This window comes from Rattus norvegicus, chromosome 3 (assembly GCF_021556685.1).
Source record: "Rattus norvegicus strain SHRSP/BbbUtx chromosome 3, alternate assembly SHRSP_T2T, whole genome shotgun sequence".
Classification (NCBI taxonomy): Eukaryota; Metazoa; Chordata; class Mammalia; order Rodentia; family Muridae; genus Rattus; species Rattus norvegicus.
This window is the reverse complement of record NC_141536.1, coordinates 17,946,047-17,963,232: the sequence shown is the minus strand read 5'-3', so window position 1 is coordinate 17,963,232 and position 17,186 is coordinate 17,946,047. Positions and strand designations below refer to the sequence as shown.

The 17,186-nt window shown below is 51.5% G+C and overlaps 1 protein-coding gene across 20 annotated transcripts in view; it reads right to left on the bottom strand.

Moving 5' to 3' along the window:
- The window catches only part of Dab2ip (DAB2 interacting protein), a 171,111-nt gene that overhangs the window by 29,879 nt on the left and 124,046 nt on the right, over window positions 1-17,186 (bottom strand). For 2 of the 20 annotated variants that reach the window (XM_087647679.1, XM_087647683.1), the window contains exon 1: window positions 4,276-4,406. The gene's annotated coding sequence lies outside the window, so the exon portion shown is untranslated. 20 annotated transcript variants of the gene reach the window in all.

The window sequence follows — 17,186 nt, the reverse complement described above, 5'->3', positions numbered from 1 at the left end:
AGGGCTGAGAATACAAAGAAAACACAACCAAATCAGGACAGCCCATGACTGGCTACCAAACAACCTAAGTCCGGGCAGCAGTGGTGTCCAAAGGATGCTGACAATGCTTACCCCAGTACATACAGTCTTCTCCCATAACCACACACAGAAGGTGGCATCCTAAGTAGACAGGACAGCAGGGCTTCAAGCCCAATGAACCCAACTCAGTGGTAACTGCCATACACCAAGATACAGAGAAAGCAAGGTCTGTGCCTCTCATCTCACACAGCAAGACAGAGAACCAGGACAAGCAGCTCTGGGTTCCCATTTTAATTCCACCCTTAATCAACCTGAGACCTTGGGTCAACCCTACGCAAGCTCCCTCTTTTCTCTGGGTTCTTTCCTCATGTGCTGAGCTACCAGAAAAGTCCTACATCTCTCCCAAAAGAAAACCCAGCAGACGGTCACCAGTTCTAGGGCTACACTCTTGATCCTATTAGCAACAGTGAACAGTAAAGCCTCCCTGCTGCCTGGCGGCGACTGAGGCCAGTGTTGATCTCATTCCTGTACAGAAGGTAGCTCTCAGAAAGCCGGCCTACCCTTCCCAGGACCCAGCATACCCAACAGAGGCTGCAGACCTCTGAGATCACATTCGCCTTCACAGCGTACTTGAGTCCCAGGGATGGGGCAAAAGCAGAAACCGTTCCATCTGATCTCCCCATCACCCTGCAGCCTGAATAATTTTGGTTTTTTAATCAACAGCTGTCAAACTTGTCAAATTACTGTGGGGACCACAAAGCAGTTTTTAAACATTCATAAACCTCAGTGGAACAGCGAAGTGCCCTGAATTTTAAAAGAGAACCCAAGAACACTCACCAAACATGATGAGAAGAGTGATTCCAAAGAGAGTTGAGGCCCAAAGGCCCCGGCTACCTAAGCTCTTCACCCCGCCTGGTTCCCAGGACAAACTCCAGAAAGACCAGGAGTAGGACATTTCCAAGCTCTCACCCTGCCTCGTCTCCCTAGGGAAAGTGTCTCCACCTCTATCCCCAGGCAGAGTCCAATATCCCTGCATGGCACAGTGGACACCTAGAGCTTGACCCCAGCCACCTCAGCGTGTCATCCTGCCGTGACACCATCATCTCCTTGGACTGTCTAGGGACATTTCAAGGCCCTTGCCAAGGTGTTCTTGACTCTGTAAGTGGGCTCAGTGGACCACAGGTATGCCCAGGGACATACCTAGGTGTCCCTTTAGTCTGGTGTGGGATAGTTACTGATTGCCTCCCAACCCTGCCACAAATACTTCCCAGAGCAGCCTCCATGGCCTTGGAAATAAGAATGCTTGTAGAGAATGATCATAAAATAAAAATCAAGACTCAGCTAAAAGGGGAGTGTTCCCATCCCATAGAAAGCAGCTTACCTTGACTAACCCAGTCTACAGGCCTTCACCTCTGGGAGGCCGTCCTTCCTTATGATGGAAAATGGGAATGCACACAGCCTCATCTTCTCTACCTAAGACCCAGGTGCCACTCCATGCGGTTGGCTGTTTGCATCAGAGTGACAGTTAACCTGAGGACTGTTGTCCTCTCCAACCCATTAGGCCATTCTTTTGATACCTAGTTAAATGTACTGATCTCATGCAGATCAGACTCAGGCATGGATGCACATGCAATCCTAGAACCTGGAAGGCAGAGGCAGGACCAAGAGCCCAAGGACAGGCTCTACCACATAGAAAGTTCAACAACAAAAACCAATAAGCAAAATGCCGTGACATGAGCCAAACTAGTAAGCCAAGTGTTGCTTGCCGTTTGGGCCCTGTTGTTGCTGAACAAATTACCCAACAGCGCGTTGTAGGCCTGCAGGCCTGTAGTCAGCCCTGGTGGCCTCCATGCCCTGCCTTATTCTAGGCCTCCCTGTCAACTTCTCTGCTGCTCCTGGTTTCTCCCTGGTCCACTGACATTCCTAAAGGCCTTTCTCTACTTGGTCCAGATCTATCCTCCCTGTTCCTACAGCAAGGCTCCCAAAAAAACATTCTCTGACAAACGATTCCAGACAGCGGCACCCCTCATCCAAATAGGATCAAAAGGACAGGTCACTTTGGATAGACACTTGAAGATTTCTTTTTTTTTTAAAATTTATTTATTTATAAGTACACTGTAGCTGTCTTCAGACACACCAGAAGAGGCCATCAGATCCCATTACAGATGGTTGTGAGCCACTATGTGGTTGCTGGGATTTGAACTCAGGACCTCTGGAAGAACAGTCAGTGTTCTTAACTGCTGAGCCACCTCTCCAGCCCCGAAGATTTCTATTTATGGAGGACACATGTTGAATAAGCACGTACACTGAGCTGCCAGCTCTAAGCAGTATAGCCACCACCAGGGATGGACGGCTTTTTGGCCACACAAGTTCCATGTCAGCACCCTCTAGGAGACAGAAGCAGCAGACACAGTGGGGAAGGAGCGGACTAAAGGAAATGTGGGCCAGCCTTATCACCTATCAAATGGGCTACCCTGTGGTTACACTGCATTGGTACCTACCCTTTCTGAGCAAGAATATAATAGCTGAATGCCTCCCTTTTATATCATCCTTGAGCCTGCCGACCTCCAGAGAGCAACAGAGCTACCAGGCCTCAAACTACAACAGCAGGAGGCAGCCAGGAGCATCATGAGTAGCAAATCAGTAAGAGGACAGCTACCAGCAAGCCATGCTCCTACACTACAAGCAAGGCTAGAATCTCAGGAGAAAAAACATGTCAAAGAAAAGCAGGGGGTGCTCTCAAGTCCCCACGTAGCCATCTGTTGCTAAGCCACACACTTAGGTAGTACACCAACCACTGGCTTCACATCCCTTTTGATTCTGATGTACCTGACTATGGTTAAGGAAACAGAGGACTGGAGATGGCCATCACAGTCCCTCTTTTTCCCACACTAGGGGCTGGATACACTCGCATGGTCATTTTGCCATCTGGTCCAAGGAATCCCAGCAGATCAAACCGACCCCCTTAAAGCAGGTGTGTGTGCACCAGGCCAGGAACTGGGCCAGCTCAACCCTTCCAGTAACCACTCTATGGGGCAGTTCACCTTTGCTCATGGTGAGCCACTCCTGGTAGGCCTGCTCATTTCCTGTCTGAGCCCTGTTCAGTGGTCACTCGTCCAGCACAGTGGCACACACTTGTAATCCTAGCACTCAGAAGGCTGAAGCAGGAGAATTAAGTTTCAGACTAGCCTAGAATTATAGGCTACAGAGCAAGATGCTTTTGTAAAAAGAAAGAAAAAAAATGAAGAAAGAAAGAGAGAGAGGGGGAGGGAGGGAGGGAGGGAGGGAGGGAGGGAGGGAGGGAGGAAGGAAGGAAGGAAGGAAGGAAGAAAGAAAGAAAGAAAGAAAGAAAGAAAGAAAGAAAGAAAGAATCAAACATAGATCCTACCATTTCCATAGGCCTCTCCAATTCACACTGAAAACTGACTTTAGCCAATGTCACAGTTCATAGGCACCACCGGGGCAGGGGAGGCTTGGGTATAAGAGCTCCAATCCCAAACTCTTCTCTGCTTGTCTGCTGATGCATCGGGTTCACCAACCCTACAGAAACCGTGTACTGAAATGTACCAACTGTCAAGTAACTATAGGAACTTCAGGTAATAGCAGGGCCCTGGCCTGTCACCTGGTGATCCTGTCTGGAACATGGTGAAGGCATCTTGCAGGCTGTCTTACCTGCCCCTAGTACAGTAACAAGTAAGAACCAAGAAGGCTCCCCCTGAAGACTACCACAGCAACAGACCTGGTTTCTGACAACCTCTCCAGCTGTAGCCAACACTCTTAGCACCAGACAGCACAGGAGTCAGGCAGAAGGGAGGTGAGCAACCACAAGTCTGCTGGAGGGGAGGCGGTAAGGCCCAAGCGCAGCTCCACCCAGCCCAGCTGGACAGCCAGAGCAAAGGCCAGACTCCAGAGAGCAGAATGCTGCAAGCAGTTCCTGCTTCCCCTGTTCACAGGCCATGGGGCCTGCAGAGAGCAGCACTGCCACCCTCATCACTGAACTAACAGCAGCAGCAGTGGTGGCAGCATCACCATTCCCCCCACTTGCTGGTCTCCTGCTTGAGCCAGACCTATCCAACTGCTTCCAAGTTCCGTGCTGGTAGTGACTATCTGGGTAGAGCTGCCATTACTGGAAACGTGAGTCCCTCGCAGGCCGGGCACCTGTGACAACCACTCCATCTAGTACTGGTAGCAGCCCCTCCCTGGGCCCAGGAGGATTAACTGGCCCCCTTCTGCTCAGCCTCTACCAAGGCCACTCACCATGCCTGAACAGAGCTGCTGGTTTCACCAGGCTGGGGACAGAGGCTAGCCTAGCCACCTAGCCACTGGCTGTTTCCCGTCAAACTCAGTCCAGCTCTGTGCTGTATTTCTAGACACAGCACTCTGGTCCTACCCACTGGGACCAACCATGGCTAGCTAGTTAAACAAAAAGCAATGTTCCAACTCTCTGTAATGTTCTCTTAAAGGGCCAGTGTCCCAAGTCTGTGAGACCTTAAAGCTACAGATCCCTTTTTCTTTACAGGAAGCAGGAAAAGTGAAACAGCCCATGAGTCATCATCAGATTATGGGCCTTCGGCTTCTAACAGAGACTTCAGGCAAAGTTTCTAAGAGTCAAAATCTGAATTTCACTTAAAGGTTCCAAAGCATGTGAAACAGAAACAGTAAAACTAATTCTCATGTAGAGACTATAAATGGGGGGGGAACACTGCCAGTTCTGGAAAATCATGGCTTACCAGGGCCAAGACTTAGCACTCCGAGCACTGCCTGCTTTACTCCCCAGGACGGCAGCACCAGCATCCAACTCCCAAATGGACAAGCTGAGGTCAAGAGAAAGACAGCTTCTCCAGGATTCCACAGCACAATTCTGCTCACAGGCCCGTGTCAGCTGAGGACCCCCCACCCCTGCAGTAGCAGCTCCCTTCCAAAAGACCAACTTTCTCTTGCCCCAGCCTTAGGTCCCACAAGATTCACATTCTTCAATATCTTTCTCTTCCACTAAGACAAGATGGCACCAATCGTGTTTCTACAGTGCCTGGCCACTGGGCTTTCAGGCTGAGCCATACAACCCTCAAGTCTCTTCTGTCACATCCTCTACCTTACCCTAGACCCCAAAGGAGGTGAATGCCAGGAGTCATGAAGGGGAAGAGGATGGGTGCAGGCTCTGCAGATGCATGACACCCTCACAGACCCCCCAGTTACTCCACAAACACGTTGTGTGGATAGAGCAAGAGGAGAGCGCCAAGACTCAGACACAGAGTATGCTCATAGGGATGGAGGGGAGCCACAGAACGGGGGTTCTTCTGCATCCCCCAAGCTTGAGCAAGGGAAGAGGGAGGGAAAGATGTTGGACTGTCTGGCCCTGAGTGTCTGGGTTTAGTGGCTGCTGCATGCCTCACCTTGGCCAGGTGGAAGCCTCGGCCCAACACCACACAGGGCTCAGTCCTGAGGACCTAACTTCACTCTTCGTAGAATCTGGAAGTAAGCCTGAGGGTCTGCAGCTGTCTGCACTCAAACCTGAGCTGTACCGCTTGCTCCCACGTACTCTTAAACAGGCCGACACATCTCTGAGTCTCCCTCAGTTTCCTCCTTTGTAAAATGGACTGTTTCAAATCAGCATTTGCTTCCCAGGACACAGAACATGCCTGGCATTCAGTGAACACCTAGCAAAGGCTGGTCTCCAGCCTGGCTCAAAGAGGTGGGCATGCTGGGAGGCGCAAATCAGGGACAAGCTTCCAGGGTAGTTAGTCATCAGGGCAAGTCTTTTTTTCCCCTCTGGGAAAAGATTTTTCAGGGATCCCTTGCAGGATGACTAGGATGCCTTTCCCTGGAGAGAGTAAGGTCTGAGGAAGGATGGGAGCCAAATCCTTTGAAGAAGCCTGCTTGGTGTCCAGCCCAACTGAGGCCCACTGAGTAGGCAGAGGGAAAGAAGGAGCCCTAAGCCTGGGAGTTTTGGGGGCTGGGGCAGCACAGGACTTCAACTCCCCAGGTGGAGCCTATCTCATGCCTGGCTTTTGGTCTTAGATTAACTAGTTAGTACATATAAAATGCTGCTTAAGCTCAGGAACAACCTACAGCTGTGGGGCATAGAGCCTCCCTCACAGCCAGAGGTCCCTTCAACACAAACACCCGACTGCCTGCTGAGCTGGAGGTCTACAGCTCCTTGGAGCCTGATGCCTCTGATTTTCATGTAGGGCAGGTCCATGGTAGCAGGAAGGCCTCCAGTCTGGACAGTCTGGACAGTTCCTGCCTGGACAGTCTTATGTCTGACTCCTGAAATATAGCAGGAGACATAGCACTTGACTGGGGCCTTTATGCCTCAGCCACAATTCTTGCCATGTTTCTTACTTAGTAACGGCAAGCCCTTCACGTTCCAGTGCCTCAGTTTCCTCATGTATAAGATTAATACAGCCTCACCTGGACAGCACAGTGAAAGCAATGGAAAGGCAAATGCCAAAAAGCGCTAACCAAGCAGATAGGATCCCCAAATACTCAAGATGTCTCAACAGGCATGGAGAACCTGCCACAGCCTGTTGCCCACTAGGCTACTGGCTGTCCCTCACCGTGCACAACCAAACACATTCTAAAGTCTCCCCAGAACCAGCAAGGCCTTGAGACAGAGGTAAAGGCGCTGGCAACCAGAGCCTGTGAAGACCCCACGTTCAGCTGGACACTCCTAGGGAAAAGAAGTCTACATCTCTTGGAGAAAGACCCCTGAGAGGCCACAGACCCAGAAGGCCCAGATGGACCTGGATCCAGGCAGGGGAAAGCACGGAAGTAAAGAATGGGGGCAGGGGCAGGGGCAGGGGCTGCAGGGTCCTTATAGCTAGAGAAGCGGCAGTGAGGGGAGGTTGTTGACATTTGGGGGATAGGGACACCACTTCTCTGGATGGTCTACCAAGGTCAGACCTCTAGGTCACCTGAAGTACACAGGTAGGAATCATTTGAGACTTCCCCTAGCCACCAGGCTTCCCCTCTTCCTGCTTCCGGCTTCTGACCAACAGTCTTTGGGTTGCCATAGTCAACACCACCCCGAGACCCAGGCCCTTACCCACACCAGGGACCCCTCATTCTTCACAGGTCCTTTGTCCTAACTGTCCTCCAGTCTCTTCAGGGCTCTGGGTTTGGAAGCAAGATGCTTCCCTGTGGTGATGTCATCCACATGGAGTTTTAAATACTCCAGTGTGCTCCGAACTCCAACTCCGCACCACATCCTCCCGACTCCTATCTCAAGTAGGAGGAATATTTTCATACCCCAGAGAACCTCAGGCCTTTTTAGGCCTGAGGCCCCTTTCCCCAACCCTTCCTCTCCTATAGGAGCCCAGAGGGCCAGTAGCCTCTCTGTACTAGACTCCCCTACTCCACAAGGAAGTCAGAAAGCTCACTAGGAAGACAAAAACCAAAACAATAACAAAACCTTCCAGTGGGGGCTAGAGAGCTGGTTGGCTTAGTGGTTACAAGCTCAGTGGTCCAGCGTTCTTACACAGGACCCAGGTTCGACGCCGAGCACCCACATGGTGGCTCACAACCATCTGTTTTTACAGTTCCAAGGTATCTGACCACTGTGTACACCAGGCACGTGGTGCACAGACATTCACTTTCATAAACCATGTGCTAAAACACTCACACACATTAAGTAAAATCCAACTAAAACAATAACAGAGATCTGGTGACTCCTGGGTAACTGCAGTAGGACTAGGCAATCTCTGACCCCCTCCCCCAACTGGGAGGGCCAGAAGTCTGCTCTAAAACCCTTTTACTTTTTAATAGCATGTGTCTGGGCTGGCCTTGGTGTCCTTACCTGTCTTGGGGATGCTGTACCTGCGATAAGAGTTACTCTACCTCACTTTCAAAATAGACTGTTCTTGTCCTGTTGGATTCACCCTCCCTTCCTGGACTTTTTAGCCAGGCCAGGTCCTGCCCTGCCTCCGTCATTCCTCAGCAAAGCCCTGGCTTGTTTCAGAACAGCTTGTGCATTCATTCAGCCAACAAGTATTTACTAGGTCTCAACTGTGTGTCAGGTCCTGGGTTAGGCACAGGTGCTAAACAAAGGCAGTCCTGGGCTTGCAGCCAGGTGTGGCTTACTTATTTTTACCTATGTCTTCTATAAGGGAAGTTGTGTGGCCATGGGCCATGGCTGTCGTATCTGTCCTAAGAGAGTGTTTAATATGATGTAAACTCGATTTACGAACCACCATATGCAAATCAATTACCAGAGTAGCCAAGGAACCAAACTCGGAAAGCCAAGAACTCCAGAGCCCACCCCACCCTCAGATGAGACGGCACACTTCAGAGCTGCAGAGGTCTTGGGGCTCAGTTCCCGGGGGATGAGATGCACATGTGGCAGCTCCATCTAGCTGCTGGAGAAAGGGCCAGAGTGCTCAGAGAAAGTCAGTCCTAACTCTCAACCTACAGAAAAGGAGAGTCTCTGCTCTGAAAACCCTTTAACTTCTTGTTAGTGTTTGCATCAGAACAAGTTTCACAAGTAAAGCTTCTCTCCTCCAACAGTGACCACAAGAGACTTTTAAATCTGCCTCCAAGACACTGTGGCAGGGAGAGCCAGAGGGGCTGGGGTAGTATGTAGCCTTGGAAGAAGCTGGTCAAAACCCCCTTTTCAGAGGTTGCCTTCCTGACCTGCAGCTTATCTGGGCCAGGATCAAGAGCCAGGGCATGGGGCAGCCAACTCGCAGGTGCCCCCAAGCTTCACCTGCTGGTTTTCCTGTCCTTGTTCCCCAAGGGCAGGGCTTGACTCCTAAGGCACGAGAATCATCTACCCAGGAACCCCAGCCCCATGCCTATTCTCCAGAGCTCTCTGTCAGAAGCAGGCAGTATGTGGAGAGATCTGGATTAGGTCTCAGTTCACCTTTACAGTACCTGCCGACCATTCCTCCTACAGCCACACCTCCAAGGATAACTAGCCCTCAGCCTCCAGCCCTGCCCTCTTCCTCCTTCTCTGCACATCCAGTCACAGACCTTGGCAATGGTAGGAGTGTAGGCCTCTCTGCCGACCTGGGCATCTGAGGCCCAGGAGCCAGATGAGGCTTCTGAGGATGGCTGGGCTTCCAGAGAGTGGCATCTCCAGACCAGCACAGGATCTTGCCAAGGTTGTCACCGAGGAGTCCAAGGCCGCAGAGGCCCATTCCCAAGGGTGGTATAGACCCAAGTGGCCAGTGTGGACATTTAAGAGGTGAACCCAAAGGGTTCCCTCTTACCACAGAGCACACATTGTGTCCGTGTCCACCACGTTGAAACTCTCAAAATGTCTTAAACACACAGAGGCGACAACATCTAGTGATTTCCGGATTCCCCAGAGAACAAGGAAAATTACAGTCTTCCATACAGTAGCCTCCAGTCCAAGAAGTCAGAAGTGCTCTTGAAAGTAAACAGTTTCTCCTAGGTAGCAGCAGGGACCTTCCAGGGCTGGTGCTGAGTGCCGGACTAGCAGGAGCAACTCCAGGAAGCTGGAAAGTTGGCCCAGAAGTCCCATTAGCACCTCCCCTGAAGTGCTGGCTCTGCCCTCTGGAGTCCCGCCCCTGGGCCTTTGTGCTAGCCAATGCCGGGCAGCTCCAGTTGGATGCTGGTGTCAGATCAAAAGATCAGTCTTGGGAGGGGAGGGTTCTCCCACCCTCCTCCCCCACGTCAATTATCACCTTGCTTCATTTTCTTCATAGCAGGGATCTGAGGTCATCCTGCTTTTTTTTTTTTTTTTGCTATAGTCCCTCCACCACCCACCCCCACCCACCCCTCCTCAAGAACCTTACCAGTCCAGGCCAGTAAGCCCAGAACACCTTGCTGGGCAGCTGCCAAAAAGCAGAAGCATGATAGGCATTTGGAATCTATTACTGTATTTTCCTATCTGGCCTGAGACTGACCAGCCAGAGCTAGATTAAGAAGGAGTTGGAGCAATCAGAGATTTGAGGGAATTCCTAGACCTGTCTTCTCTCACCCCACCCTCAGGCAGTCCAACTTCCACCAGTCTGTACTGCTCCCGGGAACTCTCTCCAGGCCAGAAGTAGCAGTTCCCGCCTTCTCTTCTTCCAAGCCTGGAGTGGGCCTCTCCCCTCTCCTCCCAGGTCAGCTGTCTTCAGTTGCAACTGGCTTGAGACATGTGGCTGCCCTCCAGAGCAGGCCTAGCAGGGAGAGATGAGGCTGTGTGAATGGGAGACAATTTGGATGAAACGGGCGGGCGGCCAGGGAACTGGGGCTTGGTCCCCACGTGGCCTTGCAAACTCCCCCAGGCTCCCGTCCATCCCAACAGCACCTTCAACTACTACTGAGCTCCAAAACCATAGTTTGACACTGCAGAGGGAGGTGAGACAGACACAGGCCCATCCTGGGCTCAGCCAGCACAGCTAGGGCAAACACCCTCCCTCTTAGCAACACCACTGCTCCCAGTCAGAAACCAATTTTTTACAAAGCAATCTGAAGGTTTGGAGAAGGACTGGGGGGAGGGGTGGTGGTTGGGGTCCATAGTCATAGGTCAGAAGTATAGAGGGGAGACTTAGCGCCCCCCCCACTCCGCACTCCCCACACACACAGTGGGCATAGTCAGGAGCCCTCCAGCTGAGAAGGCTGCTGAGCCCCAGACAACTGTCTTAGATGCAAATTCTTCCTTTGGGGTGGTTTCTCTATTGCAGAAAGTATCTGGCTGGGCCAACAGGGCAAGGAGAGTCAAAAAGAGGTAGACAAGCTGGAAGCTGGAGCCCAACTGCCACCATTTGGAGATGTGTCCTTAGGCCATTAGGTCATACAATACCCAGTCCTCACAACACAGCTAGCTCTGGGAAGGTACCCTTAGTAAGCAGACAATTTTGCCTGGATGACCCTTTCCCATACCTCAAAGGCAAGCCACAGAACCAGGCTCCACCTGCTAAACAAACCTCTGACACCAATAAGTCAACCCTCTTTCCCTCAGAGCCACCAGGTAGGAAGGCTCGCCCAGAGCTTCCTCTAGCTTATGCTTACAGCTCATGACGTCAAGAACTTCAAGTCCCCGAAAAAAAACAGAGACAAAAATGAAGTTGAAATGGGGAAGATCCTTGCCCAGGCCATGGTCTCCTGTAATCAACACAGTCCCAGTTGCATCCCTGGCAGTTAGGGTCTGCCTGGACTGTGTTCAGCACCTACCGTGCGCAGGGCTGTTGAAGAGGCTGTACTTGGGCCCTTACTCCATCTGGTCCCCAGATCTGGCCGTGTTCTGGACATGCTGACCCAACAGCACCCCAACTGGCCACACATGCACCTGCCCATCCCCCAGAGCACACTGAAGGAAGGCTCCTTCCTGTCCGGCTGCGGCCTTCCTCTGTGGCCTAGGTTTGCTCTCCTAGTTTCCAAGTCTCGGTAACATTTCCTAGAGGGGAGAGGTGATAAATTACTCACAGAGAACATGAGACCAGAAAAGGGCCCCTGGTTTCACAGTGGCCAAGCCAACAGGAAATGAGCAAACAGAGCCCATGAGTCCATCCTCTAAGCAGCATGGTGTGGCTCCAAGCCGGGCCTTCTACCGCCAGCTTTATGGTCCTGCATGTAACAGACAGGCAAGACAGCCACTTCCCACATGGCTGAGAGCCACTTCCCACTCCAACTGACAGCAGATGTGCCTCATTCAAATATTCCTCCAACTGGAAGCCTCCTAGATTTCTTCCAGGCAGGAAGCCATTTCCTGACAGTGGACTTATATTTTTGTTCTGAGACAAGACCTCAATCTGTAGTCCAAGCTGGCCTCAAATTCAAAATGCCACTGCCCCAGGCTCGCAAGCATGGCTTACTGTGGACACTGTGAACGCACGGTGCCACGTGTGCCTCCCCGGCTCTACTATCTCCTTGTGGTAAGCAGGGCCCTCGGGCAGGACTGTTTGCTCTGTGTGACGCAGCCACAGGAAGGGGTCACAGCTAACAAAAACAGAGGCTGGACTATGTCCTAAGTTGGGTTCCCATACTCAACAGCTATCTGGCCTTGAAGAAGCTGGATCTTCCACACCCTCTCAACCCAAACTGGAGGTGCACACGGCCTTAAAACAAACAGTCCTGAGTGCCCAGTCTTCCTGAAAAGGCCCCATCTACCTCAGCTCATGCCTCACCTTCATAACCAAGGTTAGCAGTTCAAGACTCTTCCCTTCCTTATAGCCACAGCCTCCTGACTGGTTATTCTACCTTTCAGAGGCCAGTTCGGATCCTCCCATTTAAGATAAATCTTCCCCATTTCCCCCACCCCAACCCCCAGCCCCAAGAATATGCCGATCCCCTCCCCCTTACCTTGGGTTCTTATGGGCCTGCATGTTACTTCTTGATCTCCAGGTCCTCACTGGGGGGGTGGGGGGTGGGGGGGGTCGTCTATCCATCTCTGGTTCAAGGCTAAGGACTCCATAATACACAACAAACACCCTCCACACCCTTCAGGCCCGTCTTCTCACTGGGATCGAGGCCCTGGCATCATCTGAAGGTGGCCTTACCAAGCAGGTAAGGCTCTCTGTAGGACTGGATAGCACCCGCAAGAACTCCCTTTCCTTGTGAGGCAGAAGTGAAGACACTTGGAGGCCTTGCCTGCACATCCCTGCCTTATTCTCACTGTCACCATGAGTAGATTAGACTGGTGAGGAGGCACGCCTGTGGGTAGGTGGGTATTTCCAAGGAGGCACAGAGGGAGAGGAAATCGTCCCACTGGCAGCCTGGTAGCTCTGCACCTGCCCTCCCTCTGCTTTCTATCTGGCCATGAAGCGGACAGCATTCCCCTGCCTGACTCTATCCCTAAACTGATCTTGTCAAGATTCAGGGGGCCAATACCCAAGAACATGACCCCTTCCTCTGCTATTCCATGCATTTGGTCACAGCAACAACAGTATGCAGTCCAGTTACCTATTCTGCTCTTCTCCCCACAAACTGCTCTCTAAGGACAGAAACTCATTCTGGGAGACGCTGCCACAACCTGGGGACCACTTCAGGATGAATCTGTAAGTCATGCAGGACAGCAACAATGAGGAACCCCTGCAGAGGAATCAGCAGGCTCGGCTGTTCCTGGATAAGGACCTCTTAAAACACTTTCTGTCTACACTTGGCTACTGGAAGGATGCAAGCTGGATGCTAGACTGAGGGCCAACTCTAGGAAGCAGTTTCCACACAGCCCAGCTGTTAATTTATGTGAGCACATCCATGCATGTGCGGCTTTATCATCACCAACAAAACACAAATGTGTCCTGGCACCTACTCAGTGCCAAGCCCAGAGCAAGGTATTTTACATACATTATCTCCTTACACCTCCACGGGCTGTGAGCATGGGCACCCACACAACATCTGCCTGAACTGAAGCTGAAGCAGAGGGCACAGGGCTGATCCCCAAGGTCACACAGGTAATTACTAATGGGAGCTGGAGTTCTGGGTTCCCCAGCACTCCTTACCCCAGGGCCCATGGTCTGTCTGTCTTTAGATTCCCTTACCTTATGGGAGCTTAAGGAACACCCTGACTTCTATTACTCTTCTCCACCTGCTGAGAAGCCCCACCTCCTCCAGATAAGCTCAGAGAGCTCATAGCCTCTGGCTGCTGCCTCTGCCCCCACCAGCCTGGATGCATCCCTCATCTGCCAGACCTCCAGACAGGGCTCTGTGGTGATTACTGTGGCTGGCATAGAAGCCTGGAACTTTTTCCTCCACTGAGATTTTAACACATGTTGGCTCACTAAATGTAATGTTTCCATTAAAACCTTTTGTGGGAGTAAATTCCCACCTATGTGACACCTCTCTGAAAATACAGAGTAAATTTACTTGAACAAGCAATGAGACATGGTCAGTATTTCCCTTCCTTGGCTGTCACATTGCCAAGAGCTGGGCAGCAATGCATGTTGAGCCAAGAACTGGATGTTACCACAAGGCAAAGGACAGGGTGGGCACAATCTATTCCTGATGACTATGTGAGTGCCAGGCGGTGCTCGAGGTCCCCCATCCGTGAGTCTGACTAGTGCCTCATTTGTATCCCTAAGTCAGCTGTTACCAGCCCCCAAATCCTGTCCCTAACCCCACTACTGTGGGTCCCAAACATCACTTTATATCACTACATGTCCAAGTTCAAAATGCCTCTTAAAAGTCAAATCCCTTAGGCTGTGTCCTTGTCCCCAACCCTGGGAGCTCTAGTAACAAACAATACCATTGGGGTGCCATGGGGTAATCCCACTACTCTCTTCTCAGGTCTGGTGGCTGCCATAAAAAAGTCACTCACCCTGACACCACTGCTGGGTCCATAAAAGACAGTGCCCTGCTCCTGGTCAGTCAGAGCTAAACCAGAGCAGTTCTGTGCTCTGTGGCAAACAGAAGAGGGCAGGGCCACAGCCACCAGCTCCCCTTGCTGCTACATGGAGCCAAAGTTACTGTGCAACCGTCTCTCCCAGGACTCCACCAGGCCCTTCTTCAGGAGGTGGAAAGGCAGCCTGGGACCTGCCTTTTTCCTAGAGCTTTGTGAGCCTGTGCAACAGGCACCATGCACAGTGCTGCTGTTAGCTGCCACTGACCACTTAAGCAGGACACACATCAGAGAGGTATGAGCACCTGTCACCCATCCCATGCACAGCCCCCCTTTATAGATGAGTGCACAGATCCATCAGACAAACAACCTGCCAAGGTACCTAGCTAGGGTCCCAAGCATGAAGGAGCCATCTGCCCCTGCCCTTAGGAAACCAGCAGCTTAGTTTCTGCAAAGGTACACCAAATTGGTGCCGACTAAAACAACATAACAAGTTATGGTCCCCAAAGAGGCTGCGTCAGATTCCAGTGTGGGTCTGACACCAAAAAGACTATCAAAAAAAAGTACAGGGACACTGTAGTGCTGGGAGCAGGGAACTAGGATAGGTTACATGGGAGTGGGTGGCCCAGCTCACCCGAGTCCTAAGACTCCTTCCAAACTGTTCCTAGTACACAGGACACTCAATCCCAGTCAATTAGCCCAAGGCTGGCCACTGACAAGCCATGTCCTGTTTACACCAGGGCACCCCAGTCCCATGAGGTAGGTGCCCTGAGTGAGGCTGGCAGGACCACCTATGTCTGACTGTACCCAGAGAGTACTAAGCTTTAGTGTCCCCATCTGCACAAACTGCCACTGGCAGCAGGGCACCTGTGTCCTGGAGGTGAAGGTCATATGGTTTGGGAACCTGAATGACACTCGGTCAGTGGATTTACATATCTCTCTCTGCCAGAGTCAGGCTTACTGAGGATGGCCAAAGTTATGGAGCCACAATCAGCAAGCCTGGTGGCACGGAGCCAGCAGCAGACCCGGTAGTGATGGTGTTTCAGAGGAAACAGCTGAGCACAGCAAATAGCACCATTGACCCAATTCAGCTCCATTCTGCCTTCAGGAGAATGACTGAGTTTAAATGAATAGGTCCCCCATGTCCCAGTGGCTTTGGAGGGATGGAATGGAGAAGGGGAGACCAAAACTGTCTCCTGGCCCCACTGTTGGCTATTTCTGAGTCATGAGCCTAGGGAAAGGTTAAGTGCTTGCTTGCTTTGGTGGCGGGCGGGTGGGGGTTGGGGGGACAATTGGAGCAGAGACATGGGCTGGACAGCAGGATGGATTTCAGCTTCCCCAGCAGCTTTGTGGGCAGCCCTGTTGGCCGCCTTTGAGGCTGGGTTCCTTATCTCTGGAACAACGGGAATCCTACACTCCCTACCTTCCAGCAGGACTAGCATAGATAAGGAGAAACACAGCAGGGAGAAAGGGTCAGGTGCATGGGAATGCAGGCCCAACGCTGTTGAATGTTATGTCAAGAGAATCCAGACCTCTCAACCAAAAAGAATGCATTAAGTGAATGGCTCAGGGATGTGGAAGTGCTTGCTGGGAGCCACTGAAGAAGAAACCAGGAAACTAACACCATTCCACACCATCAGGTGAGACCCAGGTGAGCTACAGCTGGTCATGAGACACTGTGGGCCTCCTCTACCTTAATTACCTCATGTGTTGAGTTAATATACACGGTGACAGTGTCCTCCCACTGGCTTACTGCTTTACAGTGAGCTCAGAGGCAAGCTCCTCCTCTTCCTCCTCCAGCTAAAAGCAGTCTCCTTTAGGAGGGGCTTCTGAGGGACTGACTCCACCCTCACCTCACCTCCAGCCTGTAGGGAGGAAGGCATCTGCCTGGCCTGGTTTTACTTTAGAAGATATAGGGCCTACTTTCCTCCTAAGGCAAATCTCAGCCTCCTCCTTAGCAAAATGTGGGCTTCTAAGAGGGTCACGAAAGAGAAAAGGCTTAGAGATGACAGGAGAGATCAAGTGTCCTCAAAGAAGGAGTCCTCAGAGCACTGGCAATCTGTGAGGCAGCATTACTCTCCGGGCTCCTAACTGTGCCAGCCCAGGAGTCCTCACAGCTCTCAGCTTCAGCCTCAGTCTCAGGCTCTATACACATGAGACTGTGGGACTAGAGTGTTGCACAGATTAAACGAGATGATCCCTGCCAAGCACTTGGTAGGATGTCTGGCACATAGCAAGGGATCAACACTCGATAGGTAGTATTCTTCCTGTTGTGTTATCTTTAGTGAAAAGCACGCCGGAGTCCTGAGTGGGTGACTACAGCAACGTAGTGCAGCCAGGCAAGCTTGTTAGCAGCTGAGCCACCTATAATTAGCAGTCATTACATATGCAAATGTGCTCTCCGCAGCTAGAACCAGTATTGTCTGAAGTATGTTTAAATAACCCTTCCCTATGCCTGCCCACCCTCCTCAAATCCTGCTTATACTATTAATTTCATTAACAAACATTTACTTCATAAAGGCAGACAGAAGCTCATACATATTTGAATCACTGGTTTTAAGGAGCGGGAATGTGGCTAAGTGATAGAACACTGGCCTACATGCTCCAAAGCTTTGAGTTTGCTCGGAAACAAAACCAATCACTGGAAGGTTTTAAGGGCGAGCCCCAGCTCACCCTCTTTGCAGTTATTTAGGGTATGGCTCTGGGTTCCATGGCTAGCGAAGTCCAGGCTGACACTGATGCCTTCCACAGCCTAGATGGGGTCTGCACAAGTACCTATGGCAAGGAGGAACCTTGGCTGGGCCCAATTCCCAGTCAGTGCTCTGACAGAATACACACAGGGCACCCACAGGAAGTACTAGATGGGTAGACTAGCTGCTACAGGTCAGTGGGCCAGATCTAAGGACAACCCCAGGAAGCAGGGTGTCTTGGAGGCAGCAAGTCA